This window comes from Chiloscyllium punctatum, chromosome 32 (assembly GCF_047496795.1).
Source record: "Chiloscyllium punctatum isolate Juve2018m chromosome 32, sChiPun1.3, whole genome shotgun sequence".
NCBI lineage: Eukaryota > Metazoa > Chordata > Chondrichthyes > Orectolobiformes > Hemiscylliidae > Chiloscyllium > Chiloscyllium punctatum.
The window spans coordinates 16,316,994-16,323,257 of NC_092770.1; positions in this window are offsets into that span (position 1 = coordinate 16,316,994).

Below are 6,264 nucleotides of genomic sequence, written 5' to 3' on the forward strand. Positions count from 1 at the left end.
CATCGACTGGGACTGCCGTAGTGTTAAAGGTTTAGATGGAGAGGAATTTCTTATGTGTGAACAAGACAATTTTCTGATTCAGTATGTGGATGTACCTACTAGAGAAGGTGCAAAAGCTGACCTACTCTTGGGAAATAAGGTAGGGCAGGTAACTGAGGTAAAAACAATGACTGCAGATGCTGAAAACCAAATACTGGATTAGTGGTGCTGGAAGAGCACAGCAGTTCAGGCAGCATCCAATGAGCAGCGAAATCAACGTTTCGGGCAAAAGCCCTTCATCAGGAATAAAGGCAGTGAGCCTGAAGCATGGAGAGATAAGCTAGAGGAGGGTGGGGGTGGGGAGAGAGTAGCATAGAGTACAATGGCTGAGTGGGGGAGGAGATGAAGGTGATAGGTCAAGGAGGAGAGGGTGGAGTGGATAGGTGGAAAAGAAGATAGGCAGGTCGGACAAGTCAAGGAGACAGTAACTGAGCTGGAAGTTTGAAACTAGGATGAGGTGGGGGAAGGGGAAATGAGGAAGCAAATGTGGCTGCGGTACCGAGTTTGTTTCACAACATGGTTGAAGAGCTTCAGTGCAGAGGAAATGACCTGGGAGTTGCAGTGGGAGAGGGACTCCCTGAGATTCTTGTAGAGAGAGGAGGAAAACTTCTTCAAGGCAGGCATCCTTGCAAGAGGATTTGCAGTAGGGTTAAAATCAACCTGAACTGCTGTGCTCTTCCAGCACCACTAATCCAGAATCTGGTTTCCAGCATCTGCAGTCATTGTTTTTACCTTGTTGATTTTAACCCTACTGCGAAGGACAAAAGGGTAACGAGGGAGAGAATAGGGTCCCACAAAAATCAACTCGGTAAAAACAATGACTGCAGATGCTGGAAACCAGATTCCACTTTACCCCACAAAAATCAGCAAGGCGGCCGTTATGTGGAGCCGCAGAAAATGGGGGAGATACTAAATGAATATTTTGCATCAGTATTTACTGTGGAAAAGGATATAGAAGATATAGACTGTAGGGAAATAGATGGTGACGACTTGCAAAATGTCCAGATTACAGAGGAGGAAGTGCTGGATGTCTTGAAACTTTTAAAGATCCCCAGGACCTGATCAAGTGTACCCAAGAACTCTGTGGGAAGCTAGAGAAGTGATTGCTGGGCCTCTTGCTGAGATATTTGTATCATCGATAGTCACAGGTGAAGTGCCGGAAGACTGGAGGTTGGCAAACGTGGTGCCGCTGTTTAAGAAGGGCAGTAAAGACCAGCCAGGGAACTATAGACCGGTGAGCCTGCCCTCGGTGGTGGGCAAGTAGTTGGAGGGAATCCTGAGGGTCAGGATGTACATGTATTTGGAAAGGCAAGGACTGATTAGGGATAGTCAATATGGCTTTGTGCGTGGGAAATCATGTCTCACAAACTTGATTGAGGTTTTTGAAGAAGTAACAAAGAAGATTGATGAGGATAGAGCAGTAGATGTGATCTATATGGACTTCAGTAAGGCGTTTGACAAGGTTCCCCATGGGAGACTGGTTAGCAAGGTTAGATCTCATGGAATACAGAGAGAACTAGCCATTTGGATACAGAACTGGCTCAAAGGTAGAAGATATAGGGTGGTGGCTTACACACGTATTTGTGCATGTGCTTCTGTGTCTGTGTGTATGTGTGCGCGCGCGTGTGCCTGCACGTGTTTTTGTGCTTGTGTGTTTGTGTGTACATGTGTGTTTTTGTGCTTGTGTGTGTGTGTGTGCGCGCGCATGCGTGTTTTTGTGTGTATGTGTGTATTTTTGTGTGTGTAAGTGTGGGTGCATGTGTGTGTGTTTGTGTGTATGTTCGTGTGTGCATGTTTGTGTATATGTATGTGTGTTTTTGTGTATGTTTGTATGTGTGTGTTTGTGTGGATGTGTGTGTGTGTATATGTATGGGTGTGTGTGTGGCTGTGTAGTTTCTCTGTTTGCTTTGAGTCCTGTTTCATCATCAGTAGATTTAAAAACATTAAAATACAAACATGATCTACAGAAGGAATGTATGTGTGTGTGTGTTTGTCTGTATGTGTATGTGTATATGTGTATGTGTGTGTGTGCATGTGTGTGTGTGTGTGTTTGTGTGCATGTGTGTGTATGCACTGTGTGTGTAAGTGCATGTGTGTGTATACGTGTGTGTATGTATGTATGTGTCTGTGTGTATGTGTGTGTGTCTGTGTTTGTATATGTGTATGTGTGCGCGTTTGTGTGTGTATGTATGTCTATGTGTATGTGTGTGTGCGTATGTGTATGTGTGTGTGTCTGTGTTTGTATATGTGTATGTGTGCGCATTTGTGTGTGTGTGTGCATGTATGTCTATGTGTGTGTGTGCGTGTGTGTATGTATGTGTGTATGTATGTGTTTGTGTGTGTGTGTATGGGTGTGTGTGTGTATGTATGTGTATGGGTGTGTGTGTGTGTTTGTGTGTGTATGGGTGTGTGTGTGTGTTTATGTATGTGTGTGTGTATGTATGTGTATGGGTGTGTGTGTGTGTTTGTGTGTATGTATGTGTATGGGTGTGTGTGAATGGGTGCGTGTGTGTTTATGTGTGTGTATGTATGTGTATGGGTGTGTGTGTGTTTATGTGTGTGTATGTATGTGTAAGGGTGTGTATGTGTGTGTGTATGTGTGTGTGTGTATATGTGTGTGTGTGTGTATGTGTGTGTGTGTATGTGTGTGTGTGTGTATGAGTGTGTGTTTATGTGTGTGTGTGTATGGGTGTGTGTGTATGTGTGTGTCTGTGTGTATGTGTATGGGTGTGTGTATGGGTGTGTGTGTATGGGTGTGTGTGTGTGTGTGTGTGTGTGTGTATGTGTGTGTGTGTGTATGTATGTGTATGGGTGTGTGTGTGTGTATGTGTGTGTGTGTGTAGTTTCTCTGTGTGTCTTGATTCCTGTTTCACCATCAGTGGATTTAAAGTAGCTGTCTCTAGTTTAAAAACATTAAAATACAAAACCGAGCCACAGAAGGAAGAAACAGGCCAGAGATCCGAAGGGTCACACAGTAAATAATTGCAAGATTGAAATAAGAAGATCCTAAGTATAATAAGTCAGAAAGACTTGGATCTGTTGTGGGCTCCAGAGAAGCATAAACCATGGTGGGACAAACAGATCCAAAGTATGGAGGAAAACACAATCCTCTGGTAGTATGTGCACGTCACTTTAAAACTTGTCAATTCAGACAAGAAAGCTTCAAAGTCAGTGGAAGGAAAGATAACATTGCAATTACAACTCAAGTATTTGAGGATGCTAATGCAAGGCCAACTCATTCCTCAGGGAGACTGGGGAGATGAAGGGTGTGGACTGACAGGAAGCAGAGATTTTGAGATACATGGTATTGGAAGAGAGTTCTTGGAGTGAAGGGTAGTTGGGCAGGGTACAGATACTGGAGTCGAGAGTGTGTGCTGGAAAAGCACAGCAGGTCAGGCAGCATCCCAGGAACAGGAGAATCAACTTTTCAGGCATAAGCCCTTCATCAGGAATTATGCCCAAAATGTTGATTCTCCTGCTCGTCGGATGCTACCTGACCTGCTGTGCTTTTCCAGCACCACACTCTCAACTCTGATCTCCAGCATCTGCAGTCCTCACTTTCTCCTAATAGATATTGGAGCTGAGCGGTGAGAGGGCTGGACAGTAAATGCTGCTCAGCCTACGATGTCCTCATCCCATGAAACAGCTTAGTGCATGCGCAGTAAATTAATTCATTGAAAATCACAGTTTTAAATTGCATGAGTGCACAGTAGTATGTCTTCATAAAGTGATTAGAATGCAGCTATTTCAGAGATTTTGCGATGACAAGAGACAACGTGCCCAGAAATTCATTGAACATCTATAGCCCTGCAGTGTCATGGGAGTCACCAAACACTCCTCTCCCTTTAAGTTTTAGAAAAGCAAACCAGGTATCTCCACAATCCTAGAAACTCAAGTCCACAAAAACTATGAGGCACGAGAAAGCCACGGCAGAGGTTCAAGACAGTATTAAATGATTATTTGAACAGAAACAGAGTTCAGGGTTACAGGGAAAATTGCAGTGGAATTGCACACAGTCATAAAGCTCATTCTGAGAGCTGGGGCAGTTACACCAGGCTGAATGACAACATTCTGTGCTGTGATAATGTCATGATGCTCTCCCACTCTTACTGACTGCCACTAGTATGTGTGAGAAGGATTAGACAGGGGTACCAAGTCTATTAATGAACAGATCTCCTCATGTACACCAAGTCCTGGAGTGGGACTTGAACCTTGGAACTTCTGCCTTGGACTGTGGGACACTGCCCACTGGACACAAGACTTCTTGTGAAAAAATAAGGTCAGAGTCCCCAAAGAAACCTCTGCTCTACAACAGACCAAAAGGTTTTCTTCAACATTGACCCAGATTTTCCAATGGCCAAATGGCCATTGTTTGAACATAGGTGGGAGTTGTACATGGGAACCCCGTGGATTCTCCACTGTAGCATACTCCAAACGAATAGCCTGGGGAATTGAGTAAATGTCCCTCTCTCTGAGTCAGAAGGCCCCAGTTCAAGCCCCATCTGTTACACGTCTGAATAGGTTGATTTTTAAAAAAATGAGATATTTAAGTGGACAATTCCTCTTTACCTAGAACATTCTGACAGTCTCCATTTAAATTGGAGATTACGATGGAATTAAGTAATATAGTTATTCAGGAAAGGTTTGACTGGCAAAGACTTTGTCTAATTCTTCAATAATTATGAAACTGACCCTATATTGACCTCACACATCCCCAGATGCACCTCCCTTAGACCCGTGACACCCAATGGAAGCCGACATCCCTTCCTCTCTCCAGCTGGTAGACATACTCAGCTAGTAATCTAGTTACTCAGGCACCCTGTCCTCCTAGCCATCCGGTAACCTACCCCAGCATCACACTTACCTTGTAGACATACTAATTGACAGCAGCTGCCAGAGTGGCTGTGAGGATCGTTAGACATCGCTGTAAAAAGCGGGTGTGATTGCCTCCTTCTGGTGGTTCTGTGATATGACAGAACTATCAGAGTGGAATTACAGCTCTGCATTGAGCGGAAACTCCTCTCTAAAATGTGGAGCCCCTTCCTTTTATGTAAGAAAGCAGGGCCAGAGAGGCAATCAGTGTGAGTTAGCCATTATTCCAGGTCCCTGGAATTCTTAGACAGGAGATTGAATCTGCAGAATAATCACTTAACAACTTCTTACATTTTCAATCTCACAATATACTTTCTCCTAGTACATATGCTAAAATGCTCACTATTTTAAAACCCAGTCTAGTCTCTTGATGGTAGTGATCACTGTCCCCTGGTAAATCTGAATGAAGTTTACTACTTGCTTGGTTCTTGTTGCATTATCGATGACCTAATCCCATAAGCTGACTTCAACATTTGAACAGATGCAAGCTTTCCTCATTTAATGTTCAAAAATAACATGGAGTGTGGCTCCAGTTTCTGTCAATTTGCTCAGAACTTGCTTGTCTCAGCAATGCGAGGTTCCAAGGTCAAGCAGGAAACAACTCCATTGTTCACAGCCAGCCTCAACGTTCAAAGCCATTGAGTTGTCCTCAGCCAGAGGTGATGATATTGTTCATCCTTAAATGGGAACATAAACTAGCTGCATCACAGGGAGATGCCATTCAGCCTGTCATGCCCATGGCAGCTCTGGGTGACAGCACCTCAGCTAGTCCCACTCTCCCTCTTTTACCCAGAGCACTACAGATTTCCTATTTTTTTTTGCCACTTATCTGAAGTCAGTCCTGAGTTTCAACCCTTCCACTGTTGGGAACAGTTTTCCCCTAGTTACTCCTTCCAGACCTTTCACTATATTGAAAACCCTATCAACTCCCTCTTAATCCTGTTTTCTCCAAGGAGAACATGTCCAACATCTCTCCACAGCCTATTTGCATAAGATGTTGGAGCAGTATTATGTCATGCAGCGCATCATGTCCACAGTACCAATCAATGAGCTCACAGCTGATCTTATACTAATCAACTCCACTTTCCTGCCCCTTCCTCACAGCCCTTGATGCCCTCATTGATTAATAAGTCTGTCTATCTTAACCTTGAATATACTTAATGACCTTAAAGGTGTCTACAGCCTTCTGTGGCAAAGGATTCCACAGATGTATTACACTCCGAGAGAAGACATTCCTCCATAACTCTGCCCTAACTGGCTGAACCTATAGTCTGAGATCCACAAAGGAAAATACACTTTTTTTATCCCCCCGTCAAGCACTGATAGGTTTAAATAATATCACTTCTTCTTCTT